Source organism: Danio rerio, chromosome 16 (assembly GCF_052040795.2).
Source record: "Danio rerio strain M-AB ecotype USA chromosome 16, GRCz13ab, whole genome shotgun sequence".
NCBI classification, from domain to species: Eukaryota; Metazoa; Chordata; class Actinopteri; order Cypriniformes; family Danionidae; genus Danio; species Danio rerio.
In genome coordinates, this window is record NC_141036.1 from 48,389,689 (window position 1) to 48,409,114 (window position 19,426).

The 19,426-nt window shown below is 31.4% G+C and overlaps 1 protein-coding gene and 1 long non-coding RNA gene across 5 annotated transcripts in view; both read left to right on the plus strand.

Annotated features, from left to right (window-relative positions):
• Positions 1–19,426, plus strand: part of LOC147840401 (uncharacterized) — a 615,523-nt gene that overhangs the window by 397,162 nt on the left and 198,935 nt on the right. The window lies entirely within an intron of this gene.
• Positions 1–19,426, plus strand: part of LOC137487862 (uncharacterized) — a 183,433-nt gene that overhangs the window by 161,928 nt on the left and 2,079 nt on the right. Inside the window, exons 1-3 of one of the 4 annotated variants that reach the window (XM_087287800.1) lie at positions 1,097–1,188; positions 6,507–6,660; positions 16,806–16,956. The exons of 2 other annotated variants lie outside the window; for them this stretch is intronic. The gene's annotated coding sequence lies outside the window, so the exon portion shown is untranslated. Of the gene's footprint in view, positions 1–1,096; positions 1,189–6,506; positions 6,661–16,805; positions 16,957–19,426 lie in introns of those variants that run through there. One more of the 4 variants, XM_087287797.1, reaches the window with a different exon arrangement.

Genomic DNA, 19,426 nt, shown 5'->3' on the forward strand with positions numbered 1-19,426 from the left:
AGTCTCGGTGTACAAGCCCGGAACTTTAATCTATCACACAGTAGGCTGTAAAACTATACAAAGACACAAATTCAATTCAATTCACCGTTATTTGTATAGCTCTTTTACAATGTAGATTGTGTCAAAGAAGCTTCACATTAATGGTCATAGTAAATTGGAACAGTATTGTTCAGTTTTTTTCAGTTCAAATGATTTTGTAGTCTCTGCTTGGTCTGTGTACGAGTTGTACATGTAAGGCTGAATGCTGGTCCTCTTACTCATGTTGCTTCTCTCTGTCTGCCAGTCTGTTGCCATACACAAAGCAGGGGAGTTCTTGACTCCGCCCCTTTGTTAAGTTGGGCGGGAAGTCGAAACCAATTTTTATGTAAAGCAGCACACCCCTAAAACAACAACCTGTGTACACACCCCAAAATAACACTTTTTAACACATTATAATAGACAAATCTGAATTGTGTTTTGAACTGAACCTAAACTGGCACACTCACAAGAACCAAAATATTATTATTAAATCTTAAAAAGGGGGTAAACTAGGTGCCCTTTAAATCACACTTTAAATGTGCAGTATTGACCTTATTCTAAAATGCGAAGTGCGCCTGTTTTCGCGATTGTCCTAGAACTTCCGATTCAGTCGCCTATGGGAGAAATGACTAGGAATTATAAACGGCAGATAACGGTCAAACTACTTGCTCTACAAACAAATGTTTGCATTACTATACAGACCACGTAGAATAATATAATAAGAAAATATCAAATTGCAACATCAAGCAGCGTAATGAGCAGTTTTTAACGTCAAACAATGAATGGAAGTGAATGAGACCGGAAGTCTCAAGCCAAAAAGATTCATATGGCAGCGCCCGCTCGTCGGCGGAGAATAAGGTGAATATAAGGTTGACACTCAGTGGTTAAACTAGGTCTCGCACTCCTGGATCAAAACACATGCAAGGGTAGGTTGCCAGACTGACATGAGTGTACTTGATTTGAACCGTTTTGTAACTATAAGCAATGACACGCAATAGAAGAAATATTTTTTTTTATATATAGTAAAAGGAGTTGTTGAAATTTATATTTTAGTAACTGCTTCTATTTCTCCCAGCAGGTGAACAACATGATGAACTGCTGTATGATCACCTCAGGTACACCTCATGTGAGTATGAATGGCATTTTACATGACATTTATTGCCATACACTGTAAAAAGTCATTCTGTGGCCTTGTAGAGATCATTAATATTACTAAGAAAACTATTAAATAAAATTAATTTGATGATTTTAGGGCAATTTTTTCCTTTGAAATTACTTAAAAATATTCGTAATAAAATGTAAACATTTTGTCATCAAATAAATTTGCTTTTTTTTGTATATGTTTATTGATTTTCGGCATTTAGAAATATCAAATAAACAAACAAAGCACACAGAATGGGAAAATAAAGCACACTTAAAGGAAAAAAAGGCAAATATATACAGTATATATACGTGTGTGTGTGTGTGTGTGTGTGTGTGTGTATATATATATATATATATATATATATATATATATATATATATATATATATATATATATATATATATATATACTGTACATACAAACATAAAAGATTATATAATTTATGTAAGTCCTCAAGAAATTATTGAATAAATTTTCAGCCCTTTTAAGGATGGCTTCCACCTTTTCTGAAATATGCTAACTTTTTTTATGAACAATACAAGTTAAAAAAATCTAAAGAAACATTTTCAATAACAACTCTGTGCCAAAGTGATATGGAATGGGCTTTTTCTGTTATCCAGTTTAATAAAATACATTTTCTTTCACAAAATGTCAGGAGCCTATAGAGGGACTGTTGATGTTTATCCACGATAGAATTACATTGTATTCCAAGCAACATACTTAAATGGTCACAAACAATATCAATGGTCAATATTGAATTCATCTTTTGACCTACCGCAGCCCAAAACCTTTGGATTTCCCTGCAATACCAAAAACAATGATCAAGATCCCTCTCTTCTATTTTACATTTTGAGCTGCGCAACAAATGACCTCTAAATAAATGAGGGTGCTGTGTGACATGATAGAGCGGCATAACAGTGCTTAGTCATGCGGTTGCTTTCGCTTTTATGAACGTGAAAAAACTAGTTTGGGCTATTATTAAAATTTATTTGAACAAAGGGAGCGGTTTACATTGCGTTACCATGGCAACTACTGATACGTTTTGTCTAATGTTTCAAAGAGCTTTGTTGCAGCACGACAGTGGAAAATGAAACCGTATCCGTGCTGTATGGCCTGGTTTGGCACGGAATGGAACGGTTCTGCTTAAAGAACGATTCAGCACGATAGTGGAAAAGTGGCAGAAGAGCAATCATTTCTAAATGTGTCTCTGTGAAGGGGAAATATGAGCTCTGTGTAATATTTTCAGCTGTATTGCTTTGATTTTTTTTACATATGCGCAAAGTTTTTGCATTTATCTAAGCATCTTCCCATTCATCATCCATGATTTGTATGTTGAGAGATCTTTCCCGTTTCTCTTTCTGATGTTTTGTATCTGAAGTACCACATTCCTTAAGAGTTCCATAAAAAGAGCTTGCATTTTCAATGTCTTTTTTTGACAATGATATCAATTTGATGTCTTTTTTGATGTCCTGAAGGAAGATGTATATTATCCCTTACTCAATCTTTACATTTATCATCCCTCATCTGATAATTCATTGTGATGAAATCATGCTGGACAGAAAAGAGGAGGAGGCCTGTCCTGCTGCATGTGTCAGAAATAATGATTGATTTAGAAGCAAATTCCTCTTTCAGCCTGCTTTGCTCTCAGTGTCCAAACCACCCTGCCACTTAACAGCTTGTTCTCTACACTCGTATTAACTAAAGAGCAGCAGCTGCGACTTTGCAGAAAAGCTTCCATGTATTGTGTGTGGGGTCTGAATGAAAAGACATCTCGTAGGAGTAATTGCATTAGAGGCTGTGTGTCTCAGCTGTGCTGCCATATGTGTTTCTGTGTGTGCAGGGAGGAGGCTCTGTGCTGTTTCAACAAATAATATTGTCATAGGCTGCTGACAGAAATATCTTTGCTTTTTGCGGCATCAGGCCCAATGTTAATATCTCCTGGTGAATTATGCTGGGTTTTTACTGCTCGCTCTCTCTCCCAGTAATTACCCTGTTGCAGTTCATTTCTCTTCATGCTCACACCCGGTGACGGCTGTGGCATAAGCCCATCACATGATGGCATGTTCTGCACATCGGTCTAATCATATGGAAGAGACGATCACAGGCCAGGAAATCACTGAACGCGGCCAAAGGAAACAATCTTTCTGCACTGGACTAAGCCAATCACATCCTCTTTCAACCTCCAAATGCATCTTTACCCACAAAGTACCTTTTATACTGCTCTGATTTAATGCTGAACTGTATATACATAGTATAACGCACAGAATAGTTGATGTGTGCAAGTTACACAGTTAGTTAGACTTCATGAACCCTTTGATTGGCATTCTCCCTTTGATCATGTCATCAGAGGGGAAAGCCCTGCCCAGTAGTGACTTTTTCTCCCTCATTTGCATAGAACAGCAGTCTTGTTTTTGAATCTGCCACTATGCTGAGACATAAACATTTGTAGCTCCGCCCTCTTTTGAAAAGAGGATAATCTCATTTTAATTTAAAGCAACAGGCATAATTAGGATTATGTGTTTCGTAGGTTAAAATGCAGGCTCATTGTGAATACGTACCCCTGTATACATTTCTAGAGAGCACAAATTATGTAGCCAGAAGTACGTATGGCTGCATTTCGTCTTTAAAAGGAACACTACAGGGCGGTATGACACTGCCGATTTGGCATGTTTCTTTTTGTACTACGTTGACCGCATACCTCCATGTGAACGGCTTTTCCGCTGTTACCAGTTTGCCAAGCAGCTCGCAGCATACTGTATGTTGGCAGACTTGAGATGTTTAGCAGAGTTCACCACGATGACAGGGTTCAAGTCTGGTGAAGAACGTTTCCAGAAAGCAGGTAAAACATAAACAAAAGCCAAAAAATAAAATAAATAAGTAAATAACAGAATAAGAACCTAGTAAAATCTGAAAACGTGGTAAAAATCAAACAGCTTTTTCTTTTTCTGGACTGCTTTTGAAAACACTATGGGTTGGGTTTAGGGTAACGGGTGGAGGGGTCCTTTGGTCGGTCGGTCAGTCAGTCAGTCGACAGCGGCTTCTGGTAGATGTACGTGAGAAGATCAGACACAAGAGATTTTTTAGATCTGAAAAAGCATGCACAGCGGCCTGTGGTGCATTCGCAAAAACAAAAACAGCAAAAAAACTTACCTGGGACGTATTTCGCACTTCCCAGAAATGTATACAGGGGTACGTATCCATAATGAGCCTGGGTTGGTATTTTAAGCAGAAACTTCACATACACACTCAGGAGACTTATTTTACATCTTGTAAGTAGGGACATAATCAGTCCCCTTTAAAGAAAAACGATAAAACAAACTTGAAAATCCATGGAAGAGACAATCACAGGCCAGGAAATCACTGAACATGGCCAAGAAAACAATCTTTCTGCACTGGACTAAGAATCTGCCACTATGCTGACACATAGGCATTTGTAGCTCCGCCCTCTTTTGAAAAAAAGCACAGCATTATTTCAATTTAAAGTAACAGTCACCAATACGGCGTAATTTAGATCAAAGCCTAAATGGGGACAGTTTCAAAGAGTTCTAAAAAGTCCCCTTTAAAGACAAAAAAAAAAAAAAAAACGTGGAAATTCTATAAGGAGACAATCACAGGCCAAAAAATCACTGAACGCTGCCAAAGGAAACAATCTTTCTGCATTGGACTAAGCCAATCATGTTCTCTTTCAACCTCCAAATGCATCTATACCCATAAAGTACCTTTCATACTGCTCTGATTAAATGCTGGATTGTATATAAAGTATATCACACGGAGTTGTTGACGTATGCGAGTGACACAGTTTGTAGACAGCTGTGTAAAGTTTAAAAGTTAATGGGATAGGTCATCCAAAAATAAAAATTCAGTCAACAGTTGTTATCCATTATGTCACTCCAAACCTAAAACACATTCTGCTGCGAAGCACAAAAGAAAACATTTCTTTTCAACTGTTTGTTCACAAAATGCTCACGTGTTCACAAAATGTTCACAAAAAAGGCACTGAACCCTAAAAAATGACAAATGTTTTAAAAAGATTGTCTTAAAATGTTTTTCACTGATCCAAGTTTATGTACTGTTGAAAACAAAATTACCAGCCCTACAATGAAATTTATTTCCAGCTATTTCCCAAGTGATGTTTAACAGAGCAAGGATAATTTTCACTGTTTTTCTGTTAGATTATTCTCCTGGAGGAAGTCTTATTTCTTTTAGTTTGGCTGGAATAAAAACATATAAAAAAAACTTTTACATGTAAAAAATATACATGTAAAAACTGCCAATATTATTAGCGCCTTAAGAATTGATTTATTTTAATGGCTACAGAACAATCCACCTCTATACAATGCCTGGCACAATTAACCTACTTGCCTAGTTAACCTAATTAACGTAGATAAGTCTTTAAATTACACTTCAAAATTACAATTATCTTGAAAAATAGCTAGTATTATGTGCTGTCATCAAGGCAAAGACAAAAATCAAAATGGCAACATTTTTTTAGAAAACAGTGTACTAAAACAAAATAAAACTGAAATTAAGAATAATATATAATCTAAAATAGATTAAATTAAGTTAATGAAAACTCTATAGACACACTAAAACAATCTACAAAAAGCTTAACTAGCTGAATTGTGCAATAAAACAACAAAGAATACATGTACTAAACAGTATAAAAGTTATTACAAATGCAAAACATTTTCCCAAAGCTGCAAGAACAAACAAAAAAGTCCAAATCGTCAATCAACAACTTTTTTTCTCTGCCCCTGCCTTAGCTATGAATGGAGAGCACAGAGAAATATGCCTTATATGTTTTTTCCTTTCTTCCTTTTTTAATTAATTTTTTTTGTATTGAATTATTATTAATTTTTATTTGTTTATTAAGCTTTTAAAGATATAACAAAAGTATTTTTACAGAGAAATTTAAACAAATATAATTCCCACCCCTACGCTTGTTGTTTCTACCAAGTTGAAATTACATTTGTCTAACAGAGAAAGGAAGGAAAAAAAATATTACAAAAAATGTAAACAAAAAAAAATACTAAAAGAAATAAATAAAAAAATAAACTAAAAACACAAACAAAAACAAATAAATATTGAATTATTTTAATTAAATAATATTTTACTGCTGTACCTTGTGCATATTTTCATATTTTCTATTTATATATTTTTCTGTATTGTTGTATGGCTTAATATGTGTTACTTGTGTATATAACGTTATCTAATATTAGTTGATGCCTGGTGATTCTTTGTATTTGATACTGTAACTCTCTGACTAATATGCATCAATAAAACAGAGTTAAACTAAAATCATCAACCAACCAAATAAAGGTTTCTTTGCATTTGTGTGTTCCAGTTAAAGCTTTCTGCACATTTGAAGAACAGGACACCACCATAAGGGCAAAGAAAATCCCAGAATAGTATCTTGTAGATATGTATCTTGGGGATAAAGCAGCAAGCAGAAGCTGATATCAGCACATGTGATCACCTTGGAGAGGCAGCAGGTGAAGGTAAGATCCACAGCGAGAGAGAGACTGTAATCCTGAAAGAGCTGCGCTGGATTACAGCAAGGTCTGTAGCCTTATGTCAAACTGAGCAGGTGTGTGTGTCTGTACAGCACATTTAATAGAGATGCTTTCATGCACCTGTCACTGTCTTATAGTTAGAAAAGTGTTTCTTTTATCACACTTTATATGTGTCTGTACATTGCGATTATAATTCAAATTTTCAGCTTTGCCAATTATATTTTATTCTATGAATGTTTTATTTATTTTTTTAGTGTGGCTGATTGCAATATTTTCTGAATTATGCACTGACAAAAAGAGATTCCCAAAATTCCCTCTTTGACTCTTATACATAAAAAAGTAGCAATACTTTTAAACCAGGCTTCATCCTGATCCAAAGTTTAAATTTCTTAAGAAATGTATGTAAAATAGCCCCTGTTTAATTAAATAATGTCTCATTTGCATATTTAAACATACCAATTTATAAAACCTCTAATACAAAAAATGTTTGCAGTTTTTAATATAATCAGTCAACCGGACGTGAGGTGATCACTTTTAATTTTTTCTAAATTAAGTGATAAAAGAAATCTCCTCTCTAAAAACTTTTGACTCTAATATTCATTCCTTAATTTTCCTTTGGCATATTCCCTTTTTTATCAGGGGTCGCCGCAACGGAATGAACCGGCAACTATTCCAGAATATTTTTTACTCAGCGGATGCCATTTTAGCTGCAACCCAGTACTGGGAAATGACTCAACCGACATCATCCAATGTTTAGATTTTCTTTTTGTGGGAGAAAGTATGCAAACTAGAGCATATCGATTAAACAATGCCTCATTTGCGTATTTACAAACATTTTAGAAAATGTTAAATACAAAAAAAAAATTTATATAATCATAAAATCAATCATTATTTTTTTATTTTCTTAATTATGGAGTGATAAAATAAATCTCCTCTTTGAAAACTTTTGACGCTAATATGTCAAAAGGAAACAAGAATTTTCAACTGACTTCATCCAATTTTTTTTGTGTGGTAGAAAGTATGCAAATCAGCACATATTAATTAAACAGTGCCTCATTTGAATATTAAAAATGCATTTTAGAAAATGTGTAATACAAAAATGTTTTGAACTGTTCATATAATCAATCATTATTTTTATATTTTTTTTCATGATTGTGGAGTGATAAAATAAATATTTTGAAAAAAGAATTTTGCACCCGACTTCCTTGCAAATTAGCACATATAAATTAAGCAATGTCTTATTTGCATATTTAAACACCATTTTAGAAAACATGTGACACAACTTTTTTAATTGTTCATATAATCAATCATTCATTTTTCAAATATTTTCATAATTATGGAGTGATAAAAGAAACACCCCCAATTTCCCCTTTAATAACTTTTGACTCTAATACATCAAAAAGAAACAAAAATTTTGAACCAGACTTCATCCAATATTGCTATATGTGCTAGAAATGTAGGCAAATAAGCACATATTTAATTAAATAATGCCTAATTTCTATATTTCAACACCATTTTAGAAAACTTGTAACACATTTATTTTTTCAATTGTTCACACAATATAATCAATTATTCATTTTTACAAATACTTTTATGATTATGAAGTGATAAAATAAATACCCAAAATTTCTCCTTTAATAACTTTTGACTCTTATATGTCAAAAAGAAACAAGAATTTTGTACCCCACTTCATTCAGTGTTAATATGTGTGCTAGAAATGTATGCAAATTAGCACATATTTATTAAACAATGCATTATTTGCATATTTAAACACCATTTTAGATAACTGGTAGCACAGTTTTATTAATTGTAAATAAAATATAATTAATCATTCATTAAAAAAATTATTTTCATAATAATGGAGTGATAAAAGAAATACTAGAAATACTAGATCATAATAAGATAATATTTAATATATATACATAATACATAATAAGATAATATTGTTCATATAATCAATCATTATTTTTTAATATATATTTTTATGATTCTGGAGTGATAAAAGAAATATTTTGAAAAAAGAATTTTGCACCCGACTTCCTTGCAAATTAGCACTTATAAATTAAGCAATGTCTTATTTGCATATTTAAACACCATTTTAGAGAACATGTGACACAACTTTTTTAATTGTTCATGTATAATTAATCAATCATTTTTCAAATATTTTTTATAATTATGGAGTGATAAAAGAAACACCCCCAATTTCTCCTTTAATAACTTTTGACAATATATCAAAAAGAAACAAGAATTTTTAACCAGACTTCATCCAATATTGATATATGTGCTAGAAATGTATGCAAATAAGCACATATTTTATTAAATAATGTTTAATTTGCATATTTAAACACCATTTTAGAAAACTTTTCTAATTGTTCATATATATTAAATCATTCATTTTTCAAATATTTTCATAATTATGGAATGATAAAAGAAACACCCACAATTTCTCCTTTAATAACTTTTGATCCTAAATTAGTCAAAAACAAGAGTTTTGAAATAGACATCCTGTATGTACTAGCGTTAATGTATACAAATTAGCATATAATATTTAAAAATGCCTTATTTGCATATTTAAACAGCATTTTGTAATACTTGTAATACAAAAAAGTTTTCACCTGTTCATATATTCATAAATAATCAACCATTAATTAAAAAAATATGAAGTGATAAAATAAATGTTACATTTTTTTTCTGTCAGACTCTAATATGTAAAGAATTTTGAACCAGACTTCATCCAATGTCGATTTCTGTGCTAGAAATGTATGCAGTAAGCACATATGTAATTAAATAATGCCCCATTTGCATATTTAAAACATAATATTTATGCAAAGTATAATAAAAAAAGTTAGCAGTTCTGTGGAAGAACAGCTTAATATGAGCTATTTGTTACGCCATTCAACTGCAGTGACTTGCCTTTAAATAATAGTTAACATAAAATGATAATTCTGTCATTGTGCACTCCTCGTAAGGATACATTCTGCAGATTGTAGTTGAATACTGCAATGAATAATGCAGAAAGGCCGCTGTGAAGGGAATCAGGCTGTTGTGCTCCGCTCGGACAGCTGATAAACTCGCGGCGTGATTGATGCTCTCCTCTCTCAGATAAATGGCATCTGTGGGACCCAGGAGGGCTCTAATTGAATTGCTTTCCAGAGAATACTAATGGGGCGTAATGTTGAGATAACTGAAGCCCTAAGAATAAGTGATCATTGACAGCATGTGTTTCTTGCCAGTAATAAACATGTCACACAGACGGCAGTCAGAAGCTGCAACGCAATTACCTCACTGCAGCGCACGCAAGCACACACCCACACTGGGCACTAACCACAAACATGATACAGAGAAAACACAACTGCAATATTATTTCCCAAATTCACAATAGACACCAAAAGAGATGCAAATAATGCCAAAACATCCTCCTTTGTCTGAAGCTAAACACAGAAAGTAAGACTATAGCGGGCCAAAGTTTCCCGTTGTAATCTTTGAATTGGCCCACCATTGCATCTGAACGGAGAGTGAGAATGAGGGTTGGGGGAATGCCTTCAACGTAGAGATCGTCATTTCTAATTCGACGTAACCTTTTTTGTTTGTTTTATTGCTTTGTATTTATCTTATTTAGAGCAAACTGAAATTAAATGGTTCAGTTAAATGTTGTAAATGACTCTGATTTTAAAAATGTAGATACTTTCACTCGATGGAAAAAGGACTATGCAGAAGACATCGGCGAGCAAATCAAGGCAAAAGCTGTAATGATATAATTGCGATTGTTTTATATAATTGCGATTGTTAATTGACAGTAAACTGTAAACGGAAAACTTCCGTTAATTGACAGTGTCCACATTAAAAAAAAAACATTAAATAAAAAAAAATCTGTTTTGACGGTTAAACTACTGTAAAATAACGAAACAATTTATATTAATTTAAGGGTTTTCTATATTTACTACATTTACCTTCGGCCCATTAGCCTTAATCAGGTTTGGTTCTGGCCCTTCATAAGAAAAAGTTTGGGCACCCCTGATCTAATTTAAAAAAATTCCTTAATTAATAAACTTACTTTTAACCTTAAGTAGTGCTATAATCTAAATTTCTACATTCATTTTCTATAGAAAGCAATGTAATAATAATAATAATTCTAACAAGCAGCAACTTTGATAAACAAAATCTTAAAATGATTAAACACAAAAACAATATTTATATTTTCAAGTAGTAGTAAATTACAATATTATGTTTTCACTACTTTTGATCAATAGATTCAGCCTTGGTGACCACAAGAAACTTTATAAAGTGATAAAGTTGCTGACCTGATGGAAAAATCAATCAATAAATACATGCATAAATAAATAAATAAATAAATAAATAAATAAATAAATAAGTAAATAAATAAATAAATAATATATATATATATATATATATATATATATATATATATATATATATATATATATATATATCTGACTGCAAACTTTTTTTTTATTTATGTACAGCAAAAAATTTAGACACATTTTTTGTTTTATGATGCAAAGTGCTGATGACATTTCTTCCCGTTTTAAAATAAAATATGAATTAATTTAGAAAATTTTTGTTGCATACAATAATAACGGCTGGTTCATTCCGCTGTGGCGACCCCAGATTAATAAAGAGACTGAGCCAAAAAGAAAATGAATGAAACAATACAATAATAACTGTGCCATGTTTCAGATGTTTATATAAGTTTTATATATGTTTATACATGAATAAATGCTTAACATGGTTTTCAACAAATCAATATTTGATGGAATAAACCCTGGTTTTCAGTGACAAGAAATGAAAATAGTTTTTATTTTGACTAATTGTATTTTTTTCTGGGGACAAAAACTTTAAAAAAATAAAACATTTTATCAAATCTTAATAGAAATAAAACAAATATGAACATTATTCTCAAACTCATACATATTAAATTCAGAGAAACTGAGGATTTGCTCTTAGCTTCATATATTTAGAACGTCACTATGTAATTTACAAAATTCTGTTTGTTTTTCATAGTTTTTATGACTTGAATTTGACCGTACTCATACATTAAGGTCTTTTGACACTCACACTCTAAGCGCATACACTGAGCGAGTGAGTGAAAGAGAGAGAGAGCTCCATGCCAGTTTTCACTGTCCCATGATTATACTGGCACGTCTTTAGCCCATCTGGGAGATATTTTTGCAGAGTTTTGGGGAACCTTCAGGCCACAGAAAACCCTTTACATAAACACTGATCCCTGCTTCACACTTCAGCCTGCCAGGCCTGTCATGCATGTGGTCAGTGGGTGGCTCTGCTGAATACACTTTTGATAATAGGACATTTTATGATCCGATTGAACTCAAACGTGCTGTTATCGCCATTTCAGGACATTTAAATGAAGCATAATGGTTGTTTACATAGACTTGAAGGCACAAAAAAAAAAAAAAAAATTATATATATATATATATATATATATATATATATATATATATATATTTATATATATATATATATATATATATATATATATATATATATATATATATATATATATATATATATATATATATATATATATATTACAATATCAAAAACAACACAAACAGAATAGTGTTTATATACAGTCAAGCTAGAAATTATTCATACCCCTGAGTGAATACAACTTAAAACTAGTGACATTGTGCCAATTTAATATCATCATACACATGCATGAATACTATATTTTTGTAAATACCTTTTTTGAAATATGTGAGCTCATCCATAAACATGATTTCTTGTAGTATGTAATGAAAACTCCATGATTCCACACTCAACCACAATGTCATCAAACTACACCTTTGTTTGTTGTGAATACACGCCCTGTTGAAAATTACACAATGTGTATATTTAATATTAAAGTGAAATTATTTTTACTTGAATAATTCTGATTTATATTCGGATGGCTAATAATTCTGACTCTAACTGTATGTTTTTCAGCTATGTAATCTATATATGAAAAACTTTTAAGGATTTAAGATGCTGATGACTGTTGAACACGTCATAACAGTCTTGCAAAAAGGGTCAATCGGCATCAACAACATTTCAGTATTTAAGAGAAAAGTATTACTTTATGCATGCTTTTGTTCACCTGTAGAAGATTAAAGCAGATTTTTAGCTGAAACCAGGTTTTGGTAATTCTTAAAATGAAAGTCAATAGCTGGGTTTCCATCCACCTATTTTTATTTTGGGAAGTCGCCTTAAAAAATTCTCAATGGAAACACCAAAATGCGAATAATTATTATAAAAAATATTTATGGACACAACTATAAACTTTTTGTCTGATAAGGAAAAAAAATGTGCTTAAGCTTTGATTGAAACACATTTACTGAACAAAGTCCAGCAAGCATGTTTAAAAGATCATATGATTTTGTTTTAACAGATCATCTGATAAGAAAGATGAGCCCTATATGAGACTGCATTAATGGACAAGGCAGCGAACCACATTGCAAAACATATGAAATGTTGTTTTGATCATTCTAAAATCCCTTAGCCAAAGTCTGTCATCAAAGTGGTTCAGGATTGTTACCTCCAGAGCTGTCTTAAGCGGCTGTGCTCCCAAAAAGTTGCATGCCGCCCGAAGCTACTGCGTTCATCGCCTACGTCTTCTGAGTCACAAGTAATTTATTATAAAAGAAAAAGGCCGACAGTGGCTTCTTAGCAAATTCCATTTTTATATTTGATTTTTGATGCCAGTTTATCAGGAAGTGATGATTTTATTCTCTTTAACTCGTTACAGTTATACACAAATGTCTTATTAGCATCTTTGGATGAAAGCATTGTAGCCGCATATTACTTTTATTTTGCCTGTATATAATTCTTGACTCTCAAAATGTCAGTATTGTCTTTCATTTTATGAATCACCGAGGACCCCATGGTCAGCTAAAAATCCTCTTTAATGTTCTACTGATGCAGAAATGTCACCTTGGATGACCTCAGTTTGACATTTTTGGGTGTCGCTTTAAGTCAGTGGTTCTCAAAATGTTTTCATTAAGTACCACCTCAGAAAAAAATGGTCTCTCCAAGTACCACCAAAATGAGCAGTATTGAAATACAATAGCATAGTAGGCCCAGTAGAGCAGCTACTACTCTGCACAGTAAAAAAAACGTAGCAGATTACCTCAGAAATATTGGCTATATGTCATATATGGCACATTATATACATTATTTTTGATACATTTAGAAATATAGCCTATGTAGCACGTACATGACATATTTTATTCCTCCGCGTAGTGCTACACGTACCACAGTTTGAGAACCACTGCTTTAAGTGAACATCTCAGCCTGGACAAAAAGATGAATTAACAGCATGACGCAGCAGCATCTGTTTTGTCTTTCGTGATTCTCCGAATGCTCTGGCGGCTGGACAGGAGGCGTCATCAGCGAACAGCACATCCAAACAGGCCAGATCGCAGCTCTGTTTACTGAAAAAACAAATTCCCTCAGTGTGGCCACAAGCTGTGCTAACACCACAGACATTTTCAGTGGCAGCCCTAACCATAACGTTGGAGATGGGCAGCGAGTCGGGTTATTGTGTTTAGGTTTATGTCTAGCACCAGTGATTCACTCATGAGATCAGTACAGCAGAGGAGGAAAACAATTCATGGTTGGCACCTGAGACAGTTATTGTGGACAGTGTTTCTGCATGATGGATGATGCAGGACTGTCTGTACCAGCTCATGCATTGTTATGTGATTAAACTAGATTGATCTGATCATCATCCCAGCGGAATGTGAGATAAAGAGGTAAAGAAGTTAAGAGAAAGAGATGCAGAATATCATTGAGATAATCAAAATATATATTTATTTTATTTAGTACATAGAGTGGAAGACTGAAAACAATATTTTAGAAAATACTTTGAAAAATGTTATGTTATATATATAGAGATTTTTAATTGATTTATTTTTGCTGTTTTGATTTTTATATCACTTGATCTCTTTTTCTACATTTTGTCTTAATGCAAAATAATAATAACAACATGTGTATTGTCAGCGTTTTTAAATGATTTGTTTTCTTAAAACGGTGACAGAAATAAAAACGATATATAAACCATTTCATTTTAAAACTAAACCTTTACCTAATTTGACTGCTGGACTGCTCCATTATTAAAGGTGGGAGACACATTTGCGCATTTGTGATGTAATAAACATTAAACTTATTTTTTTAGACCCTCATCATACAAAAAAATAATAATTAAAAAAATAATTAAAAAATATATATATACTATATATATATATATATATATATATATATATATATATATAGAAATTGATGTTATATATAATCAAAGGGTATAATTTATACTTCTAGGATCTATTTAGGGGCCCTCAGATTTTCTGGGGCCTAAAGCGGCCACTTAACTTGCTTATTGGTTAATTTGATAATTGTAGTCTTGATTGTTACAATAATTAATAATTCAATATAATAATTCATTTCAGAAAATTAAAGCTGCTGTTTTGTTACATTTCTACTTTGTTAATATTAATTAATAATTTATAATATGTAAATTTTATTATTAAGTTGTTGCATTACATTTGTTATGTTGAAAAAAAATTATTCATTAATGTAATAATTAATTTCAGGGTCAAACAACATTAATAATAATAATAGTGTCATAATCATAGAATTACTATATAGAATAATAGAATATATAATTCTTGTTATATGTTATACTGATTATGAACTTTTTAAATTAATTATGAGGAATTTATTTATATTTAGATTCTTTTCTATTACTTTTTTTTTATAGGAACCAGGCAAAGCCATTGTATCTATCGAATCCTCATGCATGTTTTCCAGTGAAAGCTTTTTTCTCATCTCAGGGCATACAAGTGAAAAAAAGAGAAACTAAAAACAAACAGTGCTGATATTGTGTTGAGAACTGAGCTCTGTTTACAATAAGGTCAAATAAATTAATTTCTAAATTTTACACAGGTACTCTCCCTGCAATTTGTTTAGTAATACACTTTAAAAAGACATTTCACCACAATGTTCTTTTAGTAACACTGAGCCTGAAAGTCTTCTACATCTATTTTGTACTTGCAAATTCTCTGATGATTTTTGGAAACTTCAGAATTTCAGAATTGATTTTTCAATCATTTTGCAAAATAATTAGCTTTGATGAATGCATGATTTTTTTTTGAATTGTAAAATTCCTTTAATTGTTTTTGGAAAGATTTAAAAATATGACTATAATTGTTGTGTTGATTGTTACAATAATTATTAATTCAATTTAATAATTCATTTCAGAAAATTAAAGCTGATATTTTGTTAGTTTCCTCCTTTGTTATTATTATTTATTGAATTATAATATGTAAATATTATTATTAAGTTGTTGCATTGCAATTGTTCTTATGTTATACAATAATTGATAATTTTTCTAATAATTAATTACAAGGCCAAGCAGTCATCAGACAAACTGTCATCAAATCATAGTGATTAATTTTGTTATAATAATTCATTAGTAATAATAGTAATAATAATAATAATTCTTCATCATCTTAGTTTTAATATTACTATTATTCATTCATTCATTTTCTTTTCGGCTTAGTCCCTTTATTAATCTGGGGTTGCCACAGTGGAATGAACCGCCAACTTCTCCAGCATATGTTTTATGCAGTGGATGCCCTTCCAGCTGCAACCCATCACTGTGAATTATTATTATTATTATTATTCATTCATTCATTTTCTTGTCGACTTAGTCCCTTTATTAATCTTGGGTCGCCACAGCGGAATGAACCCCCAACTCATCCAGCACGTTTTTATGCAGCGGATGCCTTTCCAGCTGCAACCCATCTCTGGGAAAATTATTATTATTATTATTATTATTATTATTATTATTATTATTATAATTGTTGTTGTTGTTGTTGTTATGTTATATTAATCAGGAACCTTTTTTATTATTTTTATAGATTTCTTTTCTATGGGAACTAGACAAAGCCATTGTATGTCAAGTCCTTATGCATGTTTTCTATGAAACCTTCTTTCTCATCTCAGGGCATACAAGTGAATAGAAAGAGTAAAAACAAACAGTGTTGATGCCGTGTTGAGAAGTGAGCTCTGGCCTTGTTTGAGATTAACAGAAACACATGTAACGTCACCTCCAGAAACCCGTCCTGCCTCAGCTCTTCAGTTCTCATCCAAACCAAACAGTTTCTGCTGCTTCAGTTCCAGCAGCTCCAGCTCACAAAATCAGACAGTCAACCCAACACTTACTGGACACATAAAGCTTTCAAAGCAAAACACAGCGATACCAAAGTAAGTGTGTTCCATTATAAATCAAACATTAAACCAATGCTTTATTTAACTGGACCCATATTAAGCATGATAATATGCAACAACATTCAGATACTTGACTTTTAATTATCCCAGTATGCATAAATCGTTGTGCAACAGTAGGTTTTACAAATACTGTAGTCATTCAAAATCCCAAACTATAATTTAGGCTTATTTACCACAAGAAAATAATTTTACCCTACAAAAATTAGCTTAGCTTACAGTTTTTTTTAATTATTTTTGCCATTTGAATGTTAAATCCAATAATCACTTGTAAAGCCTATACGTTTACAAGGATTAAATGTTTCAGATGGTTTTTAAGCAACATATCTAAAACATAATTTAACCAAACTCTAAAAGCTTAGTCAGCTACATAAAATTGCGCGATATTCTGTATTACAGCGCCATCAAGCGATTGATTTTGTTTTAACATATGACTCCAGGCAGTGTAGTCCGATTCCTGAACTAATGACTCTTATGAGCCGATTCCTCTTTGTGAGTCGAAAACAGCCAAAACGACCATCGTTGTTTAACCGAACAGACTTTATATATGTAATATAGACTATATAAGTGTGTGTTACTATTCCATATATTTAGCCAATTAAATGTTGCCATTTATTAGTAATTTAGCATGCAGTTTAGGGGCAATGGTTGCTTTTATTCTGCCCATCCAAAAACGTGTAAAGAATCATAAGATCAAATAAATAGCAGCAACACAGATTACAATATATGTGGCAATCTTTTACACATAGCCTAATATTACTTTGTTACTATATAAGATATTGAAGATAGATAGATAGATAGATAGATAGATAGATAGATAGATAGATAGATAGATAGATAGATAGATAGATAGATAGATAGATAGATAGATAGATAGATAGATAGATAGATAGATAGATAGATAGATAGATGTAAACAACTTATAGAAAAACATCCCATAATGTAAATAAGTTGTCATTTAATAAAAATATATGTCAATAACTCAATTTTGACAAAAATGTCAGATAGAACCTTAAAATTCGAAATGGCACCAAATGACCCAACAATAGAAGTTAAATATAATTATAAATAACACACAAACAAATAAATAAATAGCATTACAATTTTATTAAAAACCAATTTTACAGCTTTTATTTAAGAATCTTTATAATGCTTAAGAACACAAAAGAGTGTGATTACACTATTGCTAATCAATCATACAGTAAATAAAACAAGCAAAGCAGTCACTCATCATGCTTTAAAAGGTTCCATCACCTTGCATAGATAATCTCAATAACATTTCTATTTAAGATGATAGGTTAGACAATTAAAAGCCATTGATTTTAAATTAAGTGTACACACATGTATTATACACAAACATCAAGTTTTATCCATTTATACTTGCAACATGTCAGCCTGTTAAACATACAGTAGATCAAAACAAATCTAAATATCAAATAAATAAAATCATATATATATATATATATATATATATATATATATATATATATATATATATATATATATATATATATATATATATATATAAATCTGTGTGTGTTTTGCAGTTGTTGGCCTCATTTTCTAATAAATTTTTAGGTTAAAATACTGCATTTTGGTGATATTTTATGAGCTAAACATTGGTAGATTTGCTTGTCGAATGGTGACACTTTTATGTACCAAAATATTTCCTGCAATTTTGTCGAAGTGCTGAAAATACTATTTGACTATACGGGTATATTTACTGATGTGCATTTGAACTGTAAGTTATTAGAGTTTTATAAATAATGTTATGAAATTAGCATTTGATGTTTTAAATAGAAATATGAACATTTATTATCATCAATTTATCATTAATCAAAAAAAAAAAAACTGTTAGGAAACTTTTAAAACTTATTTTAAATTAAAGACTGTAGCCTATAGGCAAATAACAAACTGGGCAGTTCAGTTAGTTTTCCTCAGTCAGTATTTAGTCATTTGAATAATTAAAAATTAAATTAGTCTTAAAGCCTTCTTCTTCCGGTTATGTTCACAATTTATGATGGCTTAGTAGTCAAAAATGGGACAAATCAGCTCATGTAGGGAGCAAATTCTGGACTTTGTCAGTGGGATGTCTTTTAAACCACCAGAACCCCCCCTGGCTATGAGCCTGCTTTTTAAGGTCAACTTGACATTTGTAACATTTGTCATGCCAATAAAGCAATTATTGAATTAAAAAACACGGTCAGGAAATTAAAAATGCACTTTATATTTCCAAACTGAACTATATACTTGTGGAGGACTAAACCTGCAAAAACTATTTAAAAATATACAAATATATAAATAAATGAGTAAATAAATCCATAAGTTCCTGCATAAATAAAATAATAAATAAATAAATAAATAAATAGGCAAATAAACCAATAAAGGCATATAAAAATTCACAAATTCATAATACATAAATAAATATATAAATATTTAATACGAGCAG